The sequence below is a fragment of the Manis pentadactyla genome, chromosome 17, assembly GCF_030020395.1.
Source record: "Manis pentadactyla isolate mManPen7 chromosome 17, mManPen7.hap1, whole genome shotgun sequence".
NCBI lineage: Eukaryota > Metazoa > Chordata > Mammalia > Pholidota > Manidae > Manis > Manis pentadactyla.
In genome coordinates this window covers 21604643-21622179 of record NC_080035.1, presented here as the reverse complement: position 1 = coordinate 21622179, position 17537 = coordinate 21604643, and the positions used below count along the sequence as shown (strand labels likewise).

Genomic DNA, 17537 nt, shown 5'->3' with positions numbered 1-17537 from the left:
TCAGATTGTGAATCATTTGTATGACATGCTAGAACATTTTATTATTTTTCCCATAGTATTTTTTTTAGGGAATAGAAGCAGAAAGGAATTCTGGAGGATATATTTAAGGAGGAGCAGAGTAGAGACAGTGAGATAAATTAGGAGTCCAGTGTCACATTTCAGGGAAGTAATGATGAGAGCCTGACTGTAGCAGTGAAACTGGAGATAGACAAGAGAAGAGCTGTTAAGAAGTACGTAAGAGGCAGAATCAATAGCATTTGGTGACCAACTGGGTGTGAAGGCCAAAGGAAAGGTAGGAACTTACGGACTTGCAAGCTCTTGGTTTGGGTGACTAGGGGTGAATTGAGAAGCTATCAGGGATAAGGTGTTATCAAAGAAAACATTTTTGTGAGCAAGCACATTTGCTCAATTTGGAATGTGATGACTTAGAGATAGTTCTGGGGTATCCAAAAAGAAACTTCTGGGCAGAGTCTTGGGTAGAATCATGTGGGACCAAGCAGATCAGGGTGCTATTTGAAAGTCCTTTGTGTGTAAGTGGTTGGTGATAGCTGGTGTGGGTGAGATTTGTAAGTAATATGTGTATTGTGAGATGAAAAAGGGAGCAGAAGAAGTTAGCAAAAAATACCATGAACCATTTAGATTAAAGATGGTGGTGTGAGAGGAGAGACAGAGGCTTCCTCCTAAAACTGGATACAATTAGAAAATTTAATTGGCGCAACTAATCCTGAGAGAGCAGCAGGAAAGAGGACGGCGTCAGACTGCACACACCTGGAGAAGAGAGCAGACCTCAGCGAACTGGGTAACATACCAGAGCTGTGGATCCGCGGGACCCAAGCCCCTCCCCCACCCCAGCTCACTGGCGGGGGGAAGACAAACGGAGCAGGGAGGGAGTGGAAGGCCTGGGACTGCTGAATACCTAGCTCTAGAGATCTGCGCTGGGAGCACAAACCTACATTTCATGGTACTTTCATGAGACTCACATGGCTATCGGGTTGGAAAGTTAATACAGGCAGAGTTCCTGTGGAGACTGGGATTCCGGCTGCTTGTGGAAAGCAGGGATCCATACCCGGCTGCTCTAGGACAAAAACATACCTGTGTGCTCGGCCCACTGGCTCAGGCAGTGGAGACAGGCACAGGAGCCGGGAGGCGGGTAACAGCGCTTTAGTTCACCCAGGCACCAGTACCGCTCCCCTGCGACCCCTGACATCATTTCAGGGGCTGAGCAGCTCCAGAGACTACAGCTTCTGACACTAGAGGGCGCCATATACAAACATGCAACGCCAAAGAGACCTGGTCCAGAGTAAAATTAATATAACTCCGGAGAAAGACTTAAATGACATGGACTTTATGACTCTTCCTGAAAGGGAGTTCAAAATAAAAATCATCAGCATGCTAATGGAGGTACAGAAAGATATCCAAGAACTCAGGAATGAATTCAGGTCGGAGATCCAATCGTTGAAGAACACGATGGAGGGTATTAAAAGCAGGTTGGATATGGTGGAGGAGACAATAAATGAAATAGAAACTAGGGAAGAGGAATACAAAGAAGCTGAGGCACAGAGAGAAAAAAGGATCTCTAAAAATGAAAGAATATTGAGAGAACTGTGTGACCAATCCAAGTGGACAATATTCGCATTATAGGGATACCAGAAGAAGAAGAAGAGAGAGAAAGGGATAGAGAGTGTCTTTGAGGAGGTAGTTGCTGAAAACTTCCCCAATCTGGGGAAGGACATAGTCTCTCAGGCCATGGAGATCCACAGATCTCCCAACACAGGGGACCCAAGGAAGACAACAGCAAGACACATAGTAATTAAAATGGGAAAGATCAAGGATAAGGACAGACTGTTAAAAGCAGCCAGAGGCAGAAATAAGATCACATACAAAGGAAAGCCCATCAGGCTAACATCAGACTTCTCAGCAGAAACCTTACAGGCCAGAAGGGAGTGGCATGATGTACTTAACGCCATGAAACAGAAGGGCCTGGAACCAAGATTACTTTATCCGGTAAGACTATCATTAAATTTGAAGGAGGGATTAAACAATTTCCAGATAAGCAAAAGCTGAGAGAGTTTACCTCCCACAAACCATCTCTGCAGTCTATTTTGGAGGGACTGATAATGATGGAAGTGTTCCTAGGGTTGGATAGCTGTCACCAGAGGTAGTAAAACCACGGTAGGGAGGGTGGAGCAGCTGATTGCAAGGCAAATGCAAAATTAAATTGACTATTAACGAAGTCAATTAAGGGATAGACAAAAAGTACAGAATTTGATACCTAATATATAAAGAATGAAGGAGGAAGAAAAAGGAGGAGAAATAGAAAAGAACCTTTAGATTATGTTTGTAATAGCATACTAAGTGAGTTAAGTTAGACTCTTAGTAAGGAAAGTAATCTGGAACCTTTGGTAACCATGAATCTAAAGCCTGAAATGGCAATAAGTACATACCTATCGATAATCACCCTAAATGTAAATGGACTGAATGCACCAATCAAAAGACACAGAGTCACTGAATGGATAAAAAAACAAGACCCATCTATATGCTGCTTACAAGAGACTCACCTCAAACCCAAAGACATACACAGACTAAAAGTCAAGGGATGGAAAAAGATGTTTCATGCAAACAATAGGGAGAAAAAAGCAGGTGTTGCAGTACTAGTATCAGACAAAATAGACTTCAAAACAAAGAAAGTAACAAGAGATAAAGAAGGACATTACATAATGATAAAGGGGTCCGTCCAACAAGAGGATACAGCCATTATAAATATGTATGCACCCAACATAGGAGCACCAGCATATGTGAAACAAATACTAACAGAACTAAAGGAGGAAATAGAATGCAATGCATTCATTTTAAGAGATTTCAACACACCATTCACTCCAAAGGACAGATCCACCAGACAGAAAATAAGTAAGGACACAGAGGCACTGAACAACACATTAGAACAGATGGACCTAATAGACATCTATAGAACTCTACACCCAAAAGCAACAGGATACACATTCTTCTCAAGTGCACATGGAACATTCTCCAGAATAGACCACATACTAGGCCACAAAAATAGCCTCAGTAAATTAAAAAAGATTGAAATTCTACCAACCAACTTTTCAGACCACAAAGGTATAAAACTAGAAATAAATTGTACAAAGAAAGCAAAAAGGCTTACAAATACATGGAGGCTTAACAATACGCTCCTAAATAGTCAATGGATCAATGACAAAATTAAAATGGAGATCCAGCAATATATGGAAATAAATGATAACAACAGCAGAAAGCCACAACTTCTGTGGGACGCAACGAAAGCAGTCTTAAGAGGAAAGTATATAGCAATCCAGGCATATTTAAAGAAGGAAGTCAAACCCAAATGAATAGTCTAACATCACAATTATCAAAATTGGAAAAAGAAGAACAAATGCAGCCTAAAGTCAGCAGAAGGAGGGACATAATAAAGATCAAAGAAGAAATAAACAAAATTGAGAAGAATAAAACAATAGAAAAAAAAAAAGATACCATGAAGGAATGCAGAGGAGAATTAGATTAGGAGGGACTGGTTTCACAGAAAACAAGAGAAGAGGAAGTGGCCACAGTGTCAAATGCAGTGAATGGAATAAAGGAAGAAAACTGTCCATTGGGTTTGATCATGAAAAGACTGTCACTGATTTGGCGAGAGAACACCATTCACTTGATTTCAGTTGTGCCAGGTGAATAGGAAGTGACAATGCAGAAATCTTTGAGTATAAAAGAATCTTTAAGTCACCTGCAAAAGTGGGGAAGCAAAGAGCTAAAGGGATAACTTAGTTCTTTAAATAAGGAAAGACTTATTTGCTAAGACTATGTAACATAAAACTATTACGTTGAAGACAGAGGAAAGAAAGGGAGGATTAAATTGATGGAGCCAATTCCCTGGGGACTTGGACTGGATGTGACCCCGAGTGCATGGAGAGGGCTTAGCTTTATGCAGCAGAAGAGCCACGTCTTCTTCCGAGGTACCAAGGAAGAAAGACCCAGACACCTCTTCAAATCAAGCAGGAGGTTGAGGTATTTTTTGCTCTTTGGTTTTTATTTGCTCCCTAAAGTAGGAGATGCAATTGGCTAAGAGTCAAGGTGGGATTTTTGACTTGATGCAAACAGAGACAGTTTAAAGGAGCCCTCTCGGATATTAACATTTTTGAATGGGACACTGAGAAAGATGACTGACGTACTGGCAGCTCATTAACTAGTAACTGTGCCATCGCAGTTAGGAGAATTTTCCCCTGAGGCACATGACCACCAGACCAGGTATATGAGTGGAAAGGCAGGCCCTTGAACTGATTCAGGGTTGGGACTTTCCTCAGCAGATTCATCAGTGGGACAAAGACCAAACAATGACCCATTAAGAGCCTGTAGTTGTACAGGATCTCAGTAAACATCAAGGACAAGTGAGTGTGATAAGGAAGCGATGAGTCTGCCTATAATCAACTTCACCTCCTTGTTCCTCATTCACACATCATTTGCTGGGCCATGGACCTGATTCTACGTGCCTAGTTTCCACTATCCCTTTTCTTCGTATTGGATCCTGCTTCTAGCATCTCTCACAGTCTTTGTCTCAGTGCCACATGATGCCCAGAACTCCTGCCACCTGGCGATCCCTTGTGGTGCCAAGCCACCCTCCTGGGACCAGACTCCTGTGTCATGACCCAATTCCAGAGCAGGCAAGTGTTCACTGCACACTCTGCACCCAGGGTTCAGCCTCTTGGCTCCTTCCTGGAAGTGGTGTGGTCCCTCCAGGTGGGTCACTCTCCTGCCATCCATGACCCACATGGTCAGGATGTGATATTTCTGTGGGAGCTAGAAAACAGAGGATCAGAAAGCTTACCCTTATTCTTTTCTCACTAAATATGTCACCTGAGAATGGCAGAAAAAAGAAAAATCATTGTGGAAGCATTTAGTCTCCTGCTCTTTGAGACTGAAAAGATGATAGCACGTTATCAGAGAATACAGAGTGGTTGATAGATGGTCATATATTCAGATTTTCTGGAATAATTCCAAGAAATTAGTCCATCCTTCCTCTACATCTTTGCCATGTTTTACTGGACCTGAGAGGGTCACAGCCAGAGCTAGCCTTGTATTTTATGGATGTCAACAGGCTGCTGGCTTTCTGCCTGGCATGCTCTGTGCTCTGCTTTGCATGCAGGTCATGTCCGAGAGCTGCTCTGCGAGGCTGCTGCTCAGCAGAAATTCAGGGATCTCAATAGGAGATCCACATGCACTGACAGGATTTTTATTCTACCTGCTGTTGATGGTTGGTAAAGAAGACAAAAGTGAAAATTCCAAACAGTCAGGTTATTCCTTTTCTATCCAGTATTCTTTCAATAAATATTTATTGGTCATCTACTAAGTGTCAGGCACTTACTCTTCTTGGTTCTAAGGATACTACAGAGAACCCAGATAAACATGATTCCTTGTAGTCCAAAAGGGGTGGAAAGAGAAATTAAATAATTTTTCAAATAAATGTAGAATTTCAACATATACTATGAAGAAAAAGTCTGTTGTGTTTTGAGAATATCTGAGAGGTACCCTGCCTTATTATGTGGGGGTTAGGGAGGATTTCTTAGAGGAGGTGACATCTGCATTGAGATATAAATGATGGATAGGAATCGAACAGGTGCAGCAGAGAGAGAGGGATGGGCACTGAGCAGAAAGAAGACATTCCAGGAACTGTAGGATGGTTGTGGGCTTGGGTTCAGAGTGTGAGGTTGTGAACTATAGCAATCCAATACACCACTTAAGATGGGTGGTCAAAAAGCACTGGTCCAGCATGGTCTTTCATCCACAAGGAAATATTCTTTAAACAAAAAAATAATATGATCAGTTTATATTTGTGACGACTCAGTTGCTTTGGCTGCAGGACTGAAGATGGATTCAAGGTGGGAAAATGGATATTGGGAGAACAGGTAAGGGGCAACTGCAGTGGCACAGCTAATGAATGATGGTAGACTAGATGGGGGTTGTGGCAGTAGACTGAAAGGCTTAGATGAGTTCATGCTGCATTTTGGAGGTAGAAATAGTAGATTAATTACTGATAGATTAATGTGCCCCAAGGCAGAGAGAAAGTGAGGAATGATGGATGATTTCTAGGCTTTGACTTGGGTGGCTATATGGATGGTGGCAACAGAGTTCAATTAAAAGACTATGGGAGAACAACTTTCCATTTCATGTGAAATTCAGAACTCCTAAATTATTATTGGTAATTTTTGGAACCTGGAAACAAGTTAAGTGTATTTTTGGTCATTTGACACTCTCATTGGAAATACTTGTACTCAAAGACAGAATAACTTCCTTTGTAGCAAGAGACATAATATTTACATGGAAATGCATGAGAAAAATACTCAAAAGGAAGTGGGAATTTAAGGCTCCCATAATGGAGAGGTGTGTATTTTTGTGTGTGTGTAGGGGTATATGTAGGAAGATTATGGTCAAAAGATGAGCTTAGTTCCTTAGCTACTACATCCAAAAATTTGCTATAGTCTTCCCCCACCTTGGTGTGTCAAGAGTATAGTAGACCTTATCCTCCTACATAATGATAAGCTGAGACAGATTTTCTCTTTATTGATTTTATGGATATTTCTTCTCCCTCAAATCTGGAAAAATGTTTTTTCTTTAAGTTACTGTAAATAACATTCAACTTCAATGCTGAGTATTCCAGCTCTTCTTTTTTCTCCCTAGTTCACTGCTATTGCTATTTCCTGTTAGATGGGGCACTGGGTCCAATTATAGCTTTGCATTTAATTACAAACTTTGCATATGTGTGCATTAATTAGAAGATTTTATTGCTTTGTATTTTATGGCTGGAGGTTGTGAACTATAGCAATCCAATACACCACTTAAGAGGATAATACAAATTTAGAATAATAAAAAGAAATTTATAATGATCATCTCAGGCATCCAAAGTATTGTATGGAAAAATAATAAGGGATAAATACAATATACACAAGAGTCAAGCCCATTCTCCTTCTTTAATTAAGAGTTTTAATCTTGTAAAGAAGACATTTAAAGATGTGGAACAATACACAGTTGACACTTATTTAGGCTAAGAATCTAAAAGTAAGACCTGAAAAGTGTGTTTAAATCTGCCTGCCTTCTAGAAGAAAAGGGACAATGATGTTAAAACCCAAAGCTCTATGGTAATTTGCATATGGGTAAAGTAGGCCATACGACTATGAGGAGGGGCACAGATTGCTTAAAAAGCCTTTGGAATCAAGAATTATACTGCTAGAAAAGAGGGAACCTAAGTAACTTTGGAAAACAGTATTTTGACTGAATAATGTAAGACCAAAGACAAAAATAACTATATAAAAATGCTTTAATCAAGTTAGTAAATGTGTTTTTCACAGAAGCATGGGTTAGAAATCCTAAAGTACTTTATATATATATACTACAGTTGAACAAATGAGGTCACAAATAAAAAATATTACAGATAAGGAAAGGGGAAAGCTAAAATAAAACTTGTGGTATTGGCTTGGAATAAGAGGTATTGGTATAAACTCATGGGCTTTGATATATATAAAGAGAGATGGACAATTATAAAAATATAGATACATGGGTATGCATGGGTTAGGACACCCAAAGCACTTCCTAACTCTGTCTGCTGAGAGGGCCTAGGAGCAATGGCCCTGTAATAGTAATGAATACACCAGGTGGCTAGGTCTTAGTTTCTAAACTCTTAATGGGCAAGTAACACAATTTGAGCAAGAAGGTAAAACATTGGATTACCACTAGGGTTTCCCAGACGGTCTAAAAAGGGTCAGGCTGCTCTGAGGGAAGCTGGCCCTAGAGACCACAAGGAATCCCAAGAAGGAGCTTGGGGTTCCCAGGGAGCAACTGCACAGAAGTTATCTCTGTTTCCTCCAGGGTGGGGGAGGCAGCCTCCTGAAGGGGCAGAAGGGGAAAGGAAAGTGATGGCAATGGCCAGTGGGGAAAGCCACTGAGCCCTGAGAGAAGCCCAGCATTTTCCGGGCAGAATGGCTCAAATGGGAAGAAGACCCTAGAGCACAGGCATGCTTGGGTCACGGCGGGTACAGCCAGACCGCCACACTCTCATGATTCTGGATGAACAGACCAATGGTTCCCTTGTTTTCATCCCAGGGATAAAGACATTTTGGAAGGAGAGTGGGAGGGGGCTTCCAGGCTGCTATCAAGAAGGTGCCTATTCTGTATACCTCGCTGCAGTGAATATACTGACTCTTCTGTGAGGGAGGGCCTCCGGAAGGTGGCCTGAGAGACCTGGTGTTCCCCTACCTCAGGGGTCTCAAGAACTCCAGGAGCAGATCATAATGAGGACTGTTATGAAGTATACTGCAGAAGTCGGGTGTTAATTATGAGGAATATGGTCCCCTGCTGCCTTTCTCCAAGCTCTGTTCAGGCTCCTCCCCCTGGGGTAGTTTGCGTAGCCAGGCATCACACTGCTTAGTTTCTTTAGTTGCTTTAGATTATTCTGATTATTTCTGGGATAAATTATCTTCTTATTAGTATGCAGACTTCAGGTAAATTGCTTCCTCAGAATTATACATGTAAGTTGTATAAATTATTACAAATATTGAAATAGCAAAGGATTAAATAAAATCACTGAACTGGATAGCAACAGTAATTTCCCTTCTACCCCAAGTGATGATAGGATGATAGGGTGAATGGGTCTGTGAAGAGACATTTCTATGACTCTGGTCCTTGGACCGAGACTCTGGAAGGTTTCCTAAGATCACTAAACCCCTCCAAGGATAGATATGACCAAGTCTCTGCCCTCTCAGAGTTACCCCAAGCCAATATTGGTGATAGTGGTGGAGAAATGGGGTCAAGAGTAAGGATGGTGGTTGCCTACCTAGCCTTCATTCCCTCGCGTCCCATCTTCTCTGAACAAATTCAGTTTTGTTCAGTAACCTGCTCTCCCCACTGCAGCCATGTGGGGGAGTAGATCTTACCTCCAGCTCCAAAGGCCTGATTGGTTCAAGGTTGTATCTCTTGTTCATTTACTTAACAAATGTTCAGAGAAACTTGTTATGTGGCAGCATTATTTTAGGTAAATAAAAGAAGTTCCAAATCCCTCACCCAATGAAGTTGACATTATAGGTATGTGGAAAGAAATGTACAAATAGCAAAGCAAAACATAGCAATAAAAGCTCAGGAGGAAAACAAGGCCTTAGCGGTGTTGGAAGGGAATGCTGGAAGGTAGTGGTGGGAAGTGGATGCTTTTTTATAAGGGTGATCAAGGTAGGACTTCACAAAGTAACATGTTCTCCTTCCCTTCTCTTTAAAACTATGTCACTTGTGCCAATGAAACTGCAGGGAAAGTCTACTGGGGAACTTGTAGGGAAATTTTCCTTACAACAAAGAGGCACAGAAAGAGACAATCCGTCTTTTTCCTCTGGATGTTGTTGCAATTGAAAGTGATGCAAGGGTAGACACCGAGAATGGCAGGGTGGAGAGAGAGAGAATGAAATCTGGACTTTGGTTATATTTCTGAGCCACAGTACTAACTAATCCTGAAGTCTGATCTGTATCTGTACTTCTTATAATGTGAAATAGTAATTGTTCATTTTGTGTATGCCAGTTTGAATCAGGGTTTCTCTTACTTGCAGCTGAAGGCATCCTAAAAGCTATAGAAAGGGTCCTGGTAGCTTTAACCAACTGCAGTTAACAGTTTGCAAAATTCTTAGTAGACAGAGGTAAGAACTTGCGGCATTGGTTGTAAAACTGGCATTCTTCCTGCACACAGTCTTAGATGTAAGCTGAGCAACTTCTTCAAGCTTGAAGCAGTTAGGCAAGAAAAACAACTATTTGTCAGAGCTCTTTGCCCAATACAATGACATAAGTGACCCCAGACACCATTCTTAAAAAACCTTGTATTCAGGGAATCATGGCCCATATACCCTCATTTACAACTGCATATAGAGGAGAGCTGTGTAAATGGAGGGGGATATAGGGGGGCATGAAGACTGCTCTGCAATAAAAAGCAGTAATTCCAGGTGATGGAGAAGCACTGGAGTGGCTGATGGGACTGTGTCAGAGAGTCGGCCACACTCAAGAGTTGCAGTTAGCCTTTAAAACATTCCACCATCACTTACAGCTGCAGAGAACTACAGTCTCTGACTTCATTGTCTTAAATTGCCAACCATGGTAGGCAGAATAACTGACCCTGACCCCACCAGCCAAGATGTCCACATGCTAACCCCAGAACCTGTGCATATGCTGTGCTATACCACAAAAGGGAGTTTGCTGACATGATAAGGTTATAAACCTTGAGATGGGGAGATTATCCTGGGTTATCGGGGTGGGTGCAATCCGATTACATGAACCCTTGAAAACAGGAAACATTTCCCAATAGGAGTCAGAGAAATGTGATGGATGATGATGAAGGAGAGATTCGAAGTCCGAGTGGGACTTGACCCACCTTTGCTGGCTTTAAACACGGAGGAAGGGAACTGTGAGCCAAGACATGTGGCCTCTAGAAGCTGGGGCTGGTCCTTCGCTGACAGCCACCAAGGGAACAGGGATAGCAGACTAGCGGCAACAAGGAAATGAATTCTGCCAACAGCCAAAGGAGCCATAGCAAAATACCACACACTGGGTGACTTAAATAACAGAAACTGATTTTCTCACAGTTCTAGAGGCTGGAAATTCAAGCCCGAGAGGTTGGTGGGTTTGGTTTCCTCTGGGGCTTCTCTCCTTGGCTTGCAGGTGGCCGCCTCCTCGCTGCTTCTGCACCTGGTATTTTCTCTTCCTCTTCTTTTAAAGACATGGATCGTACTGGATTAGGGCTCTACCCTAATGGCCTCATTTTAATGTAAGCACCTCTTTAAAGCTGTTATCTCCAAATATGGTTACATGGCGGAGGATGGGGGTTGGTATTAACATATGAATTTTGGAAGGGCACAATTCAGCTCATAACAGCCAATATGGGAGGAGAATACCCAAAAGCATTGACAGTCAAAGGCATAAACAAATTGAAGACAGGGAGCATTACTAATGATCTACCACAAAAGTTCATCAAAATGTAGGAAAGGAACTGAAAATTCACACCATTTCCCAGGGTTGACCCGATTCAAAATACAGTGTCACAGAGTCAGCAAATTATGGCTGTGGGCTAAATCTGGCCCCTAGCCTATTTTTGTAAATAAAGTTTTATTGGAACCCAGCCACCTCATTTATTTGTATATTGTCTGTGGCTGGCTTCCTGCTATAATGACAGAATCAAGTAGTTGTGACAGAGATTGTATATGGCCTGCAAATATTCAGCCTATTTACTATCTAGACTTTCACAGAACAAGTTGCTGACCCCAGTGTTAGAGAATTACAAGGATGTCATGAATTGGGTGGAGGAATGGCAAGTGACCAGCCAGTCAGCAGCAGGAAACACATGGTCCAGGGAAGAGAAGGAAGGTGGTAGGCACGATTTCCCTCACTCACTTCAGGTAAACAAATTACCAGATAAACAACAGCTCTGGAATTGTTACAAGCATTGGTCCTAATGCACAGTTTATGTACGGTGACACTGTTTCTTGGGGTGCTGTTTTACACTGCCTTGGCCACTCACCCATCTGCTGCACACACAGCTTAATCCTTTCAAGTATTATCTAGAGATATCCAATTGCTATACACAGGGAACAAAGCAGGAGTCTCAGCTTTGATGGGGATTTTCCCTCCTATCATATTTTTTGCTAAGCCTCATTCACACCCACTCTGAAGGCAGTGCTGCTCTTAAAACCCATTTCACATTTTAAAACCAACTCTGTTAAGCATGACTTCAGCTGTCACTTCTTGTTATTTTTGGAGAAGTTTGATGCTCCTAGGTTTGCACCATCCCATCCATTTGTTCAGTGGGCTTCTGATAACTATCCATGCCCACTGGGTATGAAGTAGACACCAATTATGCAGCTCACTGCCTTAACGATAGAGTATTTTAGAACAGGCCACAGTGCCTTGTAGTTCTGTGTCTGGATACATGGCACTTGAAGGCCTTCAACCCTGGTGTGACTTTACTATTGCTGTAAGTGAAGAGTGCAGGGCGAATTTGGGAATGAATGGAAGGCTCAGGGCTCTCTGCACTGCAGACGTGGTCTGTAACCCCTTCAGAATCAAGAGAAGTAGGCTTTTCAAACCCTTGCTATGTAAGCCTCGTTATCGCTGAAACAGACCACTTGAGATGGAAGTACAGAAGGATTTGCTGCTGATGACAGCTCACCAGGAGGCAGCTCTCCATTCAGGTACACTGATATGCATATTCACTCTACTGGAATAAAAATCATCTCCTCTTCTACCCCAGAACTCTGCTTCTGAGGCTCAGAAGCTGCTATTTTATACCCACCTGCTGGTGCAATATAAGCAACGGCAATAGGCATCAAGCCATGAAGAGCTCTGAGAAGCCCTGTTGCAGTGTGAATTGCTTCCTTGCTCTGTACTGTTTGCTGATTGTAAGATGGATTGCCAGATCAGCACAGGCACACAGTGTTTGCGTAAGGAACGGAGAGGGTGATTTTTCCCTGCCTCTCTTACCAGCTATTTACCAGTCCCTTCGCTTCCTTTAAAAAGTGAGGTATTTGTTAATGTCATTTCCTAGTGGAAATTCAAAGGACAGAGTCACTGACTCAAGCCTGAAGTGAAAGAACTCAGTTGCTTTCTGCCTTCATTCTTCCAGATAAGATCCCCTAATGTTGCTGGCCAGAGAAGCCACTGGCTGATGCAACTGCTGGCCCATGGAAGCTTCCACACAGTTTGCTTTCCTTTGATATCTTATATCAAGAACTAACTAAATAAACACAGCCACCTTTCCTGAATGCAGAAAGTTGTTTCCCAAACATGGAAACCAGTTGATGAAACATAGAAGTACAGGCAGCCTGGAGGCGCGGAGGCAGCTTCATTCTCTGGGAGACTTGTGCAGCCTGTGTGGATAATCTGTGTTAACATCTTGTCTTCAAGACATTGACCTCACTTTGATTCAGACATTCTAGAAAAGGATTCATTTCTTCTCTGTTTCAAAGCTGTTTATCTGGCTTAGAAAATAGCTACTTTAAACAGAAGCCTTTACACTTGTCTGGGTAAATTCTGCTCCAATTTTTGTTTTGGCCACAAGTCAAAGATAACAGCTGTGTGCTAGTGGGTTCACTGAACTCTACGTGCTTGTTGGCTGTATCACCAACCAGAGGGAATAACCAATAATTAGAACATTTTGGGTCATCTTGGAAGAACAGAGTTTTCTCATGTTTAGAAAGGTGATGTGACCTTCCTCTGATTTTCCCAAATGGGGATCTGTCAGGAACTGTGCGTGGAGCTGAATATACAAGCCTGGACTTGTGACCACAGCGTCCTCCATTTTCCAAAATATTGTTTGATAAATGGAGGTTTAAAACTGTATTTAATGTTTTTCAGCTTAACTCTAGCTCTGCAACGGGCCTGAGCCATGCTAACAAGCAAAAGTACTTGAGAATTCCTAGCACATCAGCATTTCTGATCATAATGATTTGTGACTCAGACCTTAAAAGCTGTGGGGTTTCTTCCTAGTTGAATCAATACAAGTTTACATAAATATATGTTTCTCGTTTCCTTTTGTTCTTGCTTCAGCATTCATGTTTACTTGCCGGCAACAATGGGCTATGGGAGGGTGGGGGAAAAGAGAAATGGAGCAGTTAGATGCTTCAGAAGAAATTACTTAGGTGGGTCCTAATTTCTTTCCTCCTTATGACATTTTTGTTTCATTTATGAAGGGTAATGTATCAGAATTTTCATCTGAAAATATAAAATTTATCCTATGCATTCAAAGAATATAGCTGTTTATATATTACATTTGGCTATAAACTGAAACCATTCCTTTAAAACATAACGAATGTAACTATCTATCTGTTACATTTGATTATAAACTACAGTTATTCCTACCCAAGGAATGTTTTAGGTGTGCTAGCGCTTTTCATATCAGTGACAGGTATCCCAAAGCATCAGTCCAACAGTGAAGGAGAAGCTGGTTGGCTACTAAGGCAAGGAGCCACGTGAGTTCCCTCTGCATTCAAAATCTCCCCCAAAGAGAGAAGGTTGGCAAGAGTTACCATGATTACTTTTTGCCTGGTTTAATGCCATAGGTGGGAGAGACTTTTACTCCCACCTGAATGACCAGAAGGATGAGGCAGAGCCACCTTTTGAAAGATTTGCCTGTAGGATAGTCCATGTTACCCAGGAACAACCCATCACTTATGTCCTCTTTCACTCTGCTGCGGAAACTGCCCTGGCGTAAGGGCTGCAGTTTTCTGAGACTGCACTGTTTGGGAAGTGAACACACCTACCCTCTGCTCAACAAACTGGGCCCACAGGGCTGCATCTGCTCAGGGTTGGGGCAGAGATATGGCCACGTTTTCCTTATCAGCTAGTGGTAGCTTTGAGCGTATTTGTTTATTGGTGTCATTTTGAAGGCAAGACCCCCTATTTTAATTTACCCCTGATTCCCTTGCCTTAAATCCTCTCTCAGTAAGAAAGTAAATGAATGATTATTATTAATGATTAATATAGATATATTTCCTATATCTGGGCTCATTTAGGTGAAGTTCAGTTACATATAAATATTTGTGTGGAATATCCACATATTTCCAATTTATTTTTTTAAGAACACTTCCAATGACATTTCATACTCAAGGGAAAAATTAGAACTAATTTGAAGGGTATGTGCATATATTTTACTTACTCTATTAACCAGCTTATGACCAATGAGATAGATTTTTGAAGTGTAACTTTGATAAGGACTGATATTACTGGTCGATTTCAGAATGCTGCCTAAAATGTGTGATATATATATATATTCACAGCACAGTGCATGCCACCCAGCAATTTAATGTCTTTGCATCCCTGAGGGCTGTTTCCTAAACTGATCCTGAGAACAAAGGCCCCAAATAAGCCAGGACTGTTTAAACTTGCTTTAAGGACAGAATGTGTGAGCGCAGTGGAGGGGACTGAGAAACACTCATCTTCCTTAAACAAGACACAAATTCGCTGCCACATTTCTGGGTTGCATACCCGTCTGCTTGGAGAGCCCCTCCAGGATCCAAGGAACAAAGCAGTAGGAGAGAGAATTCCTCGAATCCTGGAGATGCCTGTATTGCAAATTATTTCTATGTGAAGATTTAGAATCTGGGGAAAGACAGGAAAATGTGTGGCAGGGATTTTTTGTTCCACCTCAGCATTTCTAGGCAAGGACTGATTGGTGGTCCTGCCCGGAGTCAGGTGTACTGCAAGCAAGCCTTATTTTCTGGCATAGTGGCCTTTGAACCGTGGGGTTCCCTCATTCCCTTTGTCATGTTATCACTCAGTGGGGGGTAGTAAACAGACTGCTGGGCTCTATCTACTAAGAAGTTCAATCTGATTCATCTTTATGTTAATGCTTTCTCTTTTATTCCTCAAAGTGCCTTCATCTCCTTCACTTCTGGTAACACTACATAGGTGCTCATCTAACATTGAAAAAGGCCCTCCAGAATGTCTCCTTCTGTTGTGAGCTTAAATGAATTTAATGACCGTGGCAAAGCAGATCTCTTCTGAACACACAGGAATAAACTATGATTTAGTCTTCTAGAGACCAAGAGAGAAAACCATACATGTTTCTGTTAAAGAAACAGAAACCAATTTTCTTACATATCTGACATTAGATATTATTAATGATCATTACTATTGTTATCCTCACTTTATTCCTGTATTAAAGTCATTCTTTCTGACCTATCTACGTTATAAAAAACAAGCATTTGGGGAAGGAATGAATCAATAGGCTTACTACAGGCATCAGTTTTTCATGACAGAACCAGTTCCCTGCTTCCCCTTAGGCTTTTTACCTTAAACTAAGTCCCTTAAGGTTTAGTAACTGCTGCCTTTAGCTTAAAGAAAGAAGGAAGGAAACAAATAATTTTTAATGACCTACTATGTGTCAGACACTGTGCTTTTTTTGTGTGTTATCTCATTTAGTACTTACAATTATTCTACAAAGGTGAGGTAGGCGCTGTTTTATTTTACAGATGAGGGAACTGAACAAAATAGATGGAAGTGGTGGAGGGGAGCGGAAGTGAGAGGCAGATTTCAGTTGTTTATCATTTGGGGTTCTGACTTTCCAGGCTTTCTGATCTTGGAATTACAGATCCCAGTGGCCCCACGTGGCATATGGCAGGGGCACAGTCTGAGTTGTTCCCCTCTGGGAGACCACAAGGTAACTACTGAATCCTTCCAGAATGAATTATTTCTGCCCCAATAGGAGGATTTGTTGGTGCAAGTGCAGGTGTGGGTGCAAAGCTATGGCAAAGGCTTCTGTTTATGATGGTACAGCTCCACCCAATGCAGAGCTCTCAAGTATTATATAAATAATAAGGAATGACACTTCCTAAGTGTATGTATACTCTGGGCCAGACACCGTTTTTCTAGCTTAACAGGAATCAATTCATTTAACCCTCAGAATTCTGTAAGGTAGATGCTAATATTCCATTTTACAGAGGAGAAATCTGAAGTAGCATAGAGATTAAATGTTTTGGCAGAGGTCACAGAATTAGTAAGCAATGGAACTGGGGTTTGATCTGAGGGTGGCTGGCTTCAGAGTCATTGTTCTTTACCACTTTTGATTATTGTCTTTTGCCCAGGCCTTTCAGTTTTTCTTTGTAAGGTGAATTTTGAGGGGAGGCTCCTGTCCCCCTGACTCTTTTATTTTATTTCCAAGTCACTTCCTTCTGACTTACTTTCATTCTGGAAGAGTCCCTCCTTCACCCTCAGAGGGACTTGAACTCTCTTGAGACCATGTTTTCCTTTTCTTGCAGGAGGATGGCCCATTATTGGGTGCAGCACCCTTGGAACCCAAGCTGTTAGCAACTGACACACTAGTTTCCCTTTCTTGGAGGGCAGGGAAGTCTCAATCCCCAAATTTTCTAATAAGTGAATATAAATGTTTGTATTCCATCCTTTTAATGTAGCAAAGAAAAAGACAACAAAGCAGTTGAGTTTAGATAAATCACTACATCCCCTGTCACAGAGATAATCAAATAGTAGTCCACTGGACTGTAGTAAAAGCTTTAGCTGTGGTGTCTCCCTGGGTTCACATCTCCACTCCTCTATATAACTAGCTGTCTGAATATATAACCACTCCTAATCCTTGGCTTATTAACTATAAAACAGTTAATTTCTAGCTCATCATGTGGTTGTGAGACTTGCTGAAGACAGTGTGTATAAAGTGCTCATCGTGGTACTTGGCAGTGGTATGCTTTTAATAAAACATATTTTTATTAGTTATAATTATTTAAGCCCTGGATGGCTAGAAGACTGGCTGAGGCTACTGCATTTTAACTTTTGAAATGCCTTGAAGACACTACCGGTGACTCAGAGTACATTAGATCAGCTTGGGACTGACTGTGCTCTGACTGCCTCTCTCTTATTGAACATGTTGCTACATGAGGTTCAACTGGACAGAAGGGCTGTCCACACACTTTCCAATCTTCGCAAGCATTTTATGGGACATGTACATTTCTAATCTCATTTCACAAAGTGGTTAAACACTTTTTCCA

The 17537-nt window shown here is 41.7% G+C and overlaps 1 long non-coding RNA gene across 1 annotated transcript in view; it reads left to right on the top strand.

Moving 5' to 3' along the window:
* Nucleotides 1-213: 213 nt before the first annotated feature.
* The window catches only part of LOC130681423 (uncharacterized), a 59062-nt gene continuing 41738 nt past the window's right edge, over nucleotides 214-17537 (top strand). The window contains exon 1 of the long non-coding RNA XR_008994567.1: nucleotides 214-292. This is a non-coding gene — a long non-coding RNA (uncharacterized LOC130681423). The remainder of the gene's footprint in view (nucleotides 293-17537) is intronic.